The sequence below is a fragment of the Geotrypetes seraphini genome, chromosome 4 (assembly GCF_902459505.1).
Source record: "Geotrypetes seraphini chromosome 4, aGeoSer1.1, whole genome shotgun sequence".
In the NCBI taxonomy this organism is placed as follows: domain Eukaryota; kingdom Metazoa; phylum Chordata; class Amphibia; order Gymnophiona; family Dermophiidae; genus Geotrypetes; species Geotrypetes seraphini.
This window is the reverse complement of record NC_047087.1, coordinates 183431864-183443088: the sequence shown is the minus strand read 5'-3', so window position 1 is coordinate 183443088 and position 11225 is coordinate 183431864.

The following is an 11225-nucleotide window of genomic DNA, read 5'->3' as shown; positions in this document are numbered from 1 at the left end:
AACTCACCAAAATGGACCGTTGGTTCTGGGAAGCCCACAATTCCAAAGAGAGCAATAATTTGCGGATATTCCAAGCAATTGACCGACCTTTCACAAACCCAACTTGTGCCTCGTGCAAAATGTGGGGTAAAACCCTCGCCAGTCTATTGGCCATAATTTTTGCCAACAATTTAACCTCCGCATTCAACAAGGAGATAGGATGGTATGCCTCCGGCATCGTCGGGTCCCGCCCAGGCTTAGAAAGAACTAAAATACGGGCTACATTAAAATGCTCGGGTAGAGCCTCGGCCTGAATCATAACATTAAATGCTTGAGCTAGTGGCTGCACTATTCCCACTCCCATTAGCTTATAGAACTCATTCCGGAACCCATCTTCCCCTGGAGCCTTCATCAGAGGGCTCTGTACAATCGCTGCATAAGCCTCCAAGGTTGCTCGTTCCTGTGAATTTATCCGCGGGTGAGTGATATTCTGCAGATACAATGAGCCATTCAAACCCCCACCATCTGGGGCAGCATAAAGGCGCGTATAATATTCCTGAAAGATCTCACATATGCCCTGATCAGTATGGACCCGTTTCCCCTTTGGATCTTTTAACGTAACAATCGGCTTCGACTCCCGGTCAGGAGCAACCAAACGAGCCAACAATTTCCCTCCTTTCTGACCATAGCAGTACATCTGATGTTTGTAAAAAGCCATAGATTTATGCGCCTGCTGATGTAACAACTCATTAAGAGTCACTTGTATTTACAAGTATCGAGCCCTATCCACCACCCATTGAGTGCCACCGAAGAGCCGGCGTATCTGATGTAAATCCTTTTCCAAGCGCAAGATCTCCCAGTCATGCATGTTGCGCACATGACTAGTGTAACTAATGATCGCCCCATGCAACACCGCTTTTGCAGCCTCCCAAAATAGGACCGGGTGATCCTGATGTTCTGCATTATTGTGAACATAATTTCGCCATGCTCGTTCAACATCTCCAGAAACCGGAAATCCTTATAAAGATATAGAGGAAACACCCAACACCACCGTCGGTCCTGACCACTGTCCACCACCAACTGCATCCACACCCAAGCATGATCAGAAATGGCAGCCGCCCCAATTTCAGTCTTACACACCAAACAGAGAACTAGACACCAAAAGATAGTCGATACGGGACTGTGTTATATGCTCTCGACAAATGAGTAAAATCCCGCTCTGCAGGGTGTAACACCCACCAAACATCCATCAGATCAAACAACTGACCCAAACTCTGCAACCCTTGTGCCCCAGGGTTCCTGCCCTTACCAGCCACCACCGAACAATCAATACTAGGATCCCATACAGCGTTAAAATCCCCCTGATATGCTCATAAGGCACCCACCACCCGTTTCTGAAAGAGAGGGTCAAAAACATTGGGAGCATACAAGCATCCAAAGAGAAATTTCTTTTTAGCAATCTCCCCTCTACAAAAAAACATAGCGTCCTCCCGGATCAATACCCAACAGGTTCTTCAGACTAAAAGGGACGACAGGTACGAGGGGGCACTCAGAGAAACTGAAGGGAGATAGGTTCAAATCAAATGCAAGGAAGTTTTTCTTCACCCAAAGGGTCGTGGACAAATGGAATGCGCTCCCGGAGGAAGTGATCCGGCAAAGTACAGTACAGGGATTCAAACAGGGATTGGACAGATTCCTGAGGGAAAAGGGGATCGTGGGGTACTGAGGGAGGTGCTGGGGTGTTGCATAAGTATAGACAGCTCACCAGGTCGTGCAGGTGCAAGGCCGGAGGGTTAGGACATTGATGGGAAGATTGGACTTCAATGAGAAACCTAGGGGGCAAGGGGGCCCGTTCTGGTGATTAAGGCAGGTCATGACCTGTTGGGCCGCCGCGGGGGCGGACTGCTGGGCGGGATGGACCTCTGGTCTGACCCGGCAGAGGCACTGCTTATGTTCTTATGTTCTTAACTCTTCCAGATTAGACACCACCCCCTTCCTAAATAAGATAATTACCCCGTTTTTCTTGTGAACCCCATCTGCCGCCACATAGTCCCCCACCCACCACTGCTTCAACTTACTATGTTCCTTCGCATCTAGGTGAGTTTTCTGCAATAGGGCCATATCAACCTTGTGTCTTTGTAAATGGTGCAAAATCTTAGACCTCTTGATTGGGGAGTTAATACCCCCACATTCCATGTCACCAACCCCCACTCCCAAATCCCCACCACTCCAGTCCAGACTGCAGCCGGCCCAGCCTCCAGCTGCAGTTTTCCCCCAACCATACTTGGAGCCCACATTATGAGAGTTAAGCCCCTGAAAAAAAAAACCCACCCCCTCCCTCCCAATACCTCCTCCCCCTCCATCCCCAGAGATGGCTGAAGCCATCTAAACAAGGAAGACCCACCAATGGCAGGGCCACAACTGGTTGCTCAAACAGATAAGCCCCTCATTAACCGCCCCCAACCTTCCCCATACTCCCCCAAACCCCAACAGTAAAATACAATAGAGAACACAAACAATCCATTCAAACATCCTCATAACCACTACCCACCCCCACCTCCAAGAACTACAGCCCCCTCCCGAAGAACACCCGATACTCCTCTGCAATCATCCAGAAACTGTGAGCCTTCAGGTAGTCCACACAACTGCTTCAGGGCGGATGCCCCACGGACATATACATCTCTCTTCTCCGTGTACCCTGTGGTCTCACTCTCTGCCACTGTGCAGGGCGATCTCCAGAAGCTCTCCCACCAGCCTCTCCAGACAACTCCGCCGGCAGCTTCTCCCCAACAACTCTTTCAGTGCAGTCCACGCCTCCGCAGAAGTTTTTACCCACTTGTGTACCTTCCCAATTGTCATCACCATGGCAAAGGGGTACTGCCATCTATATTTATAGCCAGCTTGCCTCAGAAAACGGGTCACCCTTTGAAACTCCCTCCATTTCCTCAGGGTAACTGCTGCAAGATCCTGATATATAGCAATTGACTGCCCCTGCCATTGATAATCACCTCGACGCCGGGCAGTTTGCAGAATAGTCTCTTTGACTCCATAAGAGGTCAGACAGATCACAATGTCTCTGGGGAGATTTCCCTGCACCTGGACCAATGACCGATGCGCTCTTTCGATTTGCACTGCAGGACCTCCAGAAGCATCACCCTGTGCCAAGCGCAAAGATCCTCACTAATATCTTGAGCAACTTTTCGCACATCCCGTTAAGTATCAGTCTCCGGCACACCTCTCAGACGCAAATTGCACCGACGTGTGCGGTTTTCTAAATCCTCCATCTTCTCCCACAGATCGATGCCATCTTTCTGAAGGGCTGCCACTGCTCCCTGAGTATCAATTAAGTCCTCCGCCACCGCATCCACTCAAATCTCCAATTCATCCTGTCGGCGGGTTATGTCATGCAGGTCTTGTTTGATTTCCACCACCGCCTGTTTAATATCCACACGGATTGAGAGGATATCCTCCCGAAGACTCGCCAGCATGTCCGCAAACCCTCCCGACTTAGGAGGGCCGCGCGCTCCTCTGGCTCCCTCCACCTCCGATGCCTGCTAGTTATATGATGCAAAACAGCAAATGACCTGTATCAGTAGGTCAGAGGTGTCAAAGTCCCTCTTCGAGGGCCGCAATCCAGTCAGGTTTTCAGGATTTCCCCAATGAATATGCATGAGATCTATTAGCTTACAATGAAAGCAGTGCATGCAAATAGATCTCATGCATATTCATTGGGGAAATCCTGAAAACCCGACTGGATTGCCGGGGGGGGGGGGGGGTTTCATTACCACTTTAAAAAAAAAAAAAAGAGAGCGAGATTGGTGCTGGGGAGGTTTGGTTGGATTCAGCATTATCTTAGGGCCAAAAAGGTATTGAAAACTATACAGCTGGGATATGTGCAGTTGCACATGTTGTACAGATTGAAGCCAATGTTAATGCCCTTATGATTTTCATATAGTGGTGCAAGCATTAATATTAGGAAGGTTAGATTATTGTAATGCGCTTTATTTGGGGAGGGGTGAAAACAAAAAGTAGGGCGTTACAAGTTTTGATGACTTCTGCTGCAAGATTGATTGTGGTTGCTTCATGGATAGCCCATATTAGGCCAATCTTGAAGCAGTTACATTGGCGTCCTGTACAACAGAGAGTCCAATATAAAGTGCTCTCGATTGTACATCAAGTTTTATATCATACAGCCCCTGGATATTTTTTTTTAATTTGTTGGAGTTCTATTGTACAAGAAGAGAATTAAGATCTGCACAGGATATGAGATTGTCATTAATGAAGGAGAAATAATTTTTTAAAATAATAAATAATTTTTACCAAGGCTTTGTACTACTATTCTACAACAGGTTAGGCAGATCTTAACACCATCATAGAATTGGCCCTGAGCATGTTTCTTTATGGCACTTACATTTAAGGTACCACTTTATGAAATTGCCTCCTTAGATTAGAAAACCTCTAGGGCAGGGGTGTCAAAGTCCCTCCTGGAGGGCCACAATCCATTTGGGTTTTCAGGATTTCCCCAATGAATATGCATGAGATCTATTTGCATGCATTGCTTTCATTGTATGCTAATAGATCTCATGCATATTCATTGGGGAAATCCTGAAAACCCGACTGGATTGCGGCCCTCGAGGAGGGACTTTGACACCTCTGCTCTAGGGGGAAGGAAAATACACCTACCACTTTCCTTCCTCTGGAAAACTTTTTCCAGAGAAGGAAATGTGGTAGAACTGGAGGACAAAGATTGCCATGGGGGTGGAGGGGCTACATTCTCTAAAATCCATGTTAAAAAATGTTGAGCTACTGTCGCAGCCGTTATTGTAGTGATTTTAAAAAAAGCCAGTCATTCTCCAAACAGCACTCATGCAAATAGATTTGCTAAATCTGCATGTGCCCATCGCTGGTGATAGCGATGGGCACATGCACAGAATAAATGCAAAAAATAAAAAAAACACCCCAAAATCAAATTGAGTCACTAAAGTCAAGCAACTCCCCACCCAAAACCCCCACCCGCTAGTGGGAGAGATGCCCACTCTTTCCTGCCGCCAAGCAATGACCCTCTCCCCCCGACACCCCACCTCGTGCATCCAGGGAGGGGCTTAAGGCTCTGATTGGCCCAGATATTTAAGACCCCTCCCATAGGAGGGGCCTTAAACAACTTGGGCTAATCAGAGCCTCAGGCCCCTCCTCAGTACATCTCAGGATGCACTGGAGAGGAGAAGGCCTATTTTGAAGAGGCGGGCAAGCTGGCTAGAGGAAGTAGGCATCCCTCTGGTCAGCCATCTAAATCAAGGTAGGAGGAAAGGGAATGCACGAGGTAAATACTAAAAAAAATAAGATAAATAGTCCATCCACTGGAGGCTCTGCTATGATATGCATCTGCCTCAGGGAAATCACACAGATGTGCAGTCATCTGTATTCCTATTCTCAACTCATTTCCAAAAGGCACCCTGAGTTCATAAGCAAATCAGATGCACCCAATATCTACCACTACCAATAATACATGAAGCTTTTCAAATTGGTAAGGAAAGTGGGGACAGTGAGTATACAGCCCAGGACTCCTGAAAGATTTTCGGCTGACAAATGGGAAGCAAAATATACTAAAAAAAAAAAAAAAATTAATTGTGGTCTCTTGTGAAATCAATACGAATGCAATACACTGTTTGCCCTGGAATCGGTAGCATGGAATGTTGGTACTGTGTGGGTTTCTCCCATGTACTTGTGACTTAGATTCGCCACTGTTGGAAGCAGGATACTGAGCTAGATGGACCATTCGTCTAACTGAGTATGACTATTCTTATACTCTTAAATCAAAATATTCAGCATGGTACTGAAAGTCTTCGAGAATATAGTCTTTCACAAAGCACTCTGCTCGCTACAGCTTTCAAAAATTCCTTGAACTCTCTTGCCAATAGAAACATTTTATCATTCTCAGCTTCCTTTCTGCTGCTCCTGCTCTTACAGTGAGCAAATATATTTGTCTCACACCTGCTATCTCAGTAACTTCTTAACCAACTGATTCCGCTGGCTGAATGTTAAGAAGAAACTAAACTTCAATCTCATAGGGACACCTAGTGGTAAAAGGAGACAATAGCAAGGGTCCAGGAAATTGCATTCACTTACAGAGAAGAAATTCAGCAGGTGCCTGAAGTCTTTCCACTTCCCTTACCATTGAACACTGGTGACTTTATGCTGTGAGACTAGAGGGAAAAGGGCAACAGGTGGTATTTACAGCAGAATTTCAAAAACAAAGCTTTAAAGTGAATGTTGCTAGAGAAATTATATTTTTTTCACTCATCTGTAGTGACAGACATATACAGTATACAAAAGCTCCCACACGTAACATCTTTTGCCCCTGTTATTTTTGAGGATGGGGGTAGGTGGGAAAACTACATGCATTTATCATATACAGTAAAACCTTGGTTTACGAGCATAATTCATTCCAGAAGCATGCTTGTAATCCAAAACACTCGTATAACAAAGCAAATTTCCCCTTAAGAAATAATGGAAACTCAGACGATTCATTCCACAACTCAAGAACTTTAATACAAAATACTATATGAACTTGTATTGCAAGACCTCGCTCATTTAGAACAGTCACTATACTCCTGCAGCGTCAGAGAGAGAAGAACCATCGGCTCATTTGTGATGATGTGATGTGTGTATATTGTATGTACTCGTATTACAAGACTTTGCTTGTTTAGAACAGTCACTACATTCTTACAGTGTCAGAGAGAGAAGAACCATTGGCTCAGTTGTGATGTGTGTATATTGTATGTACTTGTATTGCAAGACATTGCTTGTATATCAAGATAAAATTTAATCAAATGTTTTGCTTGTCTTGCAAACCAAGTTACTTGCAATCCAAGGTTTTACTGTACTTAATAGATTTACAGTACAACCTTGGATTGCAAGTAACTTGCTTTGCAAGTGTTTTGCAAGACAAACATGCATATTCATTATGCTTATTCATTAGGGATATCTTGCATATTAATTAGGGATATCTTGAAAACCCGACTGGCTGGGGGGGGGGGGGGGGTCCCCAGGACAGGGTTGAGAACCACTGACCTAGAGCAGGGGTGGGGAACTCCGGTCCTTGAGAGCCGTATTCCAGTCAGGTTTTCAGGATTTCCCCAATTTATATGCATGAAATCTATTTGCATGCACTTTCAATGCATATTCATTGGGGAAATCCTGAAAACCCGCCTGAAATACAGCTCTCGAGGACCGGAGTTCCCTACCCCTGACCTAGAGGATCAAATTATGGGGTGTAACACATTCTTCTTCCCAAAAGGTTTGATTCCTGATAATGTTTGTGCCAGGTTATAGCCTCCACCTCTTTATCCCAAGTTAGGTCAAAGAACTGAGTGCTGCCCCCTCTCCTCCTCCAATGACTTATTCAGCAAGTACCTGGTTGAGTCTCAGAAATGCCAAGTTAACCAGTTCCAGGGTGGAGCCATTTTGGCCAGTCCTGGTTTTGAACTTAACATCCCAAAGCAGTGTGAGATTTGTAGGGCCTGATCTGCCCATTGAAATCAGTACTGTAAGTTTCATAATGCACCAAGATGGGGTGTTCAGAAATCTAGGACTACCAAAATCTCCAATTGGTACTGGGTAATCTAGCATCGCTGGGATTTTCTAAATTTCTGCTGTCTATTGTTCTCTTCTCCCTTTGATGTGGTTCAAACTGTTGCTCTGGCCTATGTGTGAAATGAGAGGCGAGGTGTGAACCACAGCTAAAGCAGTGGCCAGTTCTAATGGGAAGGGAAAGAAAAAGGGGCTCATATGCTGACAGGAAGAACTGAGCTAGGGGTTCTCAACCCATTCCTCAGGACACACCTAGCCAATCAGGTTTTCAGGATACCCATAATAAATATGCATAAGATAGATTTGCATATGATGGAGGCAGTGCATGTAGAAATGCCAAGTCACACTCATTTAGGCCTCTTTTCCAGCACACATGCATAAACATGTTTGCTCCCCAGCACCATGGTTGTACTCTGTTTTTATTTTTCTTGTCATTCTCTAGCCTCCAACCTATGCATTGTGAGTAGGGTTACCAGACGTCCTGATTTCCCCAGACATGTCCTCTTTTTGAGGACATGTCTGGGGGTCATAGAAACATAGAATATGACGGCAGAAAAGGGCTGTAGCCCATCAAGTCTGCCCACGCTAATGACCCACCCCCAGACTTCACCCGGCTAGAGATCCCACATACATATCCCATTTCTTTTTGAAATCGAGCACGCTGCTGGTATTAATCACCTGCAATGGAAGTTCATTCCAATGATCGACTACCCTTTCAGTGAAGAAATACTTCCTGGTGTCGCCATGAAATTGCCCACCTTTGATTTTCAGCGGATGACCTCTTGTGGTTGAAGGTCCTTTAAGAAAGAAGATATCATCTTCCACCTCGATGCGGCCCGTGATATATTTAAAAGTCTCAATCATGTCCCCCCTCTCTCTACGTTCCTCGAGCGAGTATAGTTGCAGTTTATTCAGTCTTTCCTCATATGGGAGGTTCTTGAGTCCCGAGACCATCCTGGTGGTAATTCGCTGAACCGACTCGATTCTCCGCACATCTTTTTGATAATGTGGTCTCCAGAATTGAACACAATATTCAAGATGAGGTCTCACCATGGATCTGTACAGGGGCATTATGACTTCGGGCCTCCGGCTGACGAAACCTCTACGGATGCATCCCACCATTTGTCTAGCCTTGGATGCAGCTTTCTCCACCTGCTTGGCAGTTTTCATATCTGCACTAATGATTACTCCCAAATCACGTTCTTCCCTAGTCCTAGCTAAGGTCTCACCATTCAGAGTGTAAGTTCTGCATGGGTTTTTGCTGCCAAGGTGCATGACCTTACATTTTTTGGCATTAAAGCCCAGCTGCCAAGTCGAGGACCAATGTTCCAATAAGAGCAGGTCCTGCTCCATACTGTCGGGTAAGGTGCTGTTATCTACTATGTTGCATAGTTTGGCGTCGTCGGCGAATAGTGTTATTTTACCTTGAAGCCCTTGAGTCAGGTCTCTTATGTATATTTTGAAAAGGATCGGTCCCAAGACCGATCCCTGTGGCACTCCACTGGTCACCTCCGATGTATTGGAGGGGGTAACATTAACCACCACCCTCTGGATTCTACCGCTTAACCAGTCATTGACCCATGTCGTCAATATCACTCCCAATCCCATCGAAGTCATCTTGCTCAACAATCTGCGGTGCGGGACGCTATCAAAAGCTTTGCTGAAGTCCAAGTACACGACATCTAGAGACTTCCCCATATCCAGTTTCCTTGTAACCCAGTCAAAGAAGCTGATCAGATTGGATTGACAGGACCTTCCCTTTGTGAATCCATGCTGCTGGGGATCCTGTAGATTCTCCTCGGTCAGGATCGTATCTAATTCTTGTTTAATAAGTCTTTCCATGAGTTTGCTCACTATTGAGGTGAGACTGACCGGTCTGTAATTCGCAGCCTCCGTTCTGCAACCTTTTTTGTGCAATGGAATGACGTTAGCTGTTTTCCAGTCCATGGGGACTTTTCTGGTACTTAGGGAAAGATTGAACAGCACGGATAGCGGTTCCGCCAGGACATCACACAACTCCCTAAGAATCCTGGGGTGTAGATTGTCCGGTCCCATGGCTTTGTTCACCTTGAGTTTTGATAGTTCACCATGGACGCTGCTGGGTGTAAACTTGAAGTTTTGAAACGGGTCTTCCGAGGTTTGCCTTGCCTGCAGTTGTGGACCGGTCCCCGGCGCCTCACAAGTAAAGACTGAGCAAAAGTATTCATTTAGTAGTTTGGCTTTATCAGAATCCGTTTCTACATAGGTCCCGTCTGTTTTCCTGAGACGTACTATCCCATCTGTGTTTCGTTTCCTGTCGCTAATGTATCTGAAGAAGGATTTATCCCCTTTTTTAATGTTTTTCGCTAGTTGTTCTTCTGTTTGAATCTTGGCCTCTCTGACTGCCGCTTTGACTGCTTTAGACCTGGTCAGATAATCTTCTTTTGTCACCCTGTTTCCTGTATGCTTGTAGGAAATAAAAGCTTTTTTTTTTTCCTTGACAAGATCCGAGATCTCTGCAGAGAACCACTGGGGCTTGTTCTTTCTCCGTCGTTTGCTTACTGTTTTTATATAGCGGTTTGTTGCCTCATGCAAGGTGCATTTCAGGATTGACCACATAGCCTCTACATTATTGGTTTCAGCTTGGTTTTGTAGCGCCTAATGGACGAAGTCTCCCATGCGTTTAAAGTCAGTGCCCCGAAAGTCGAGGACCTTTGTTGCTGTGTTTGATCTAGTGAAGCCTATCTTGATGTTGAACCATACCATGTTGTGGTCGCTGGAGGCTAGTGTATCGCCTACTGAAACTTCTGAAACGCTTTCTCCGTTGGTGAGTATCAGGTCCAGTGTCGCCTGATCTCTGGTGGGCTCCAGCACCATTTGTTTGAGTCGCGCCCCTTTTATGGAGGTTAAAAGCCTTCTGCTGCCGCTGGTAGTAGCGGAAAGTGTCTTCCAATCAGCATCGGGCATATTGAAGTCCCCTAGCAGAACCGTGTCCCCGCGTAAAGTGATGTTCTCAATGTCTTTGATTAGTTCCATATCCCTGTCTTCCTGCTGTTTTGGGGGCCTGTATACTACACCCAGATACAAGCATTTTTCGTTTCCTCTGGCCAGGTTCACCCAGAGTGATTCCCCGGTGTAGTTGACATCTGTGATTCTGGTGACTTTGATGTTATCTCTAGTGTATAGTGCTACCCCACCCCCTATCCTTCCCTCTCTGTCCCCGACGAAGTAAGTTGTATCCTGGTATAGCCATGTCCCACCCATGTGAGTCTGTGAACCAAGTCTCAGATATCGCTATTACATCGAGGTCGGCGTTCGTTATCTCTGTCTCTAATTCTAGAATTTTATTGCCTAAGCTGTGTGCATTAACATACATAGCCCTCCATATTTTATGTTTGCTAAGACCCTGTGTAGAATTTCCCGCCTGAGTTTGAGTGGCTTTTGTATGATTGTTTTTACTGTGTGAACTTACCTCGGTTTCAGAAATGGAGTGTCGATTCACCTCTCCTGGAAAATTACTTACTGCGCTAGTACATGAGTGGGTACCCTCCCCCAACTTACCTAGTTTAAAGCCCTTCGGAGGAGGTGGGCTAGTCGATGTCGGGGTCCGGACGGCTTTTCAAAACCTGGCACTTTGTCCGGATTTGAAAAGCTTCCAATGTTGGGACGGCATCAGT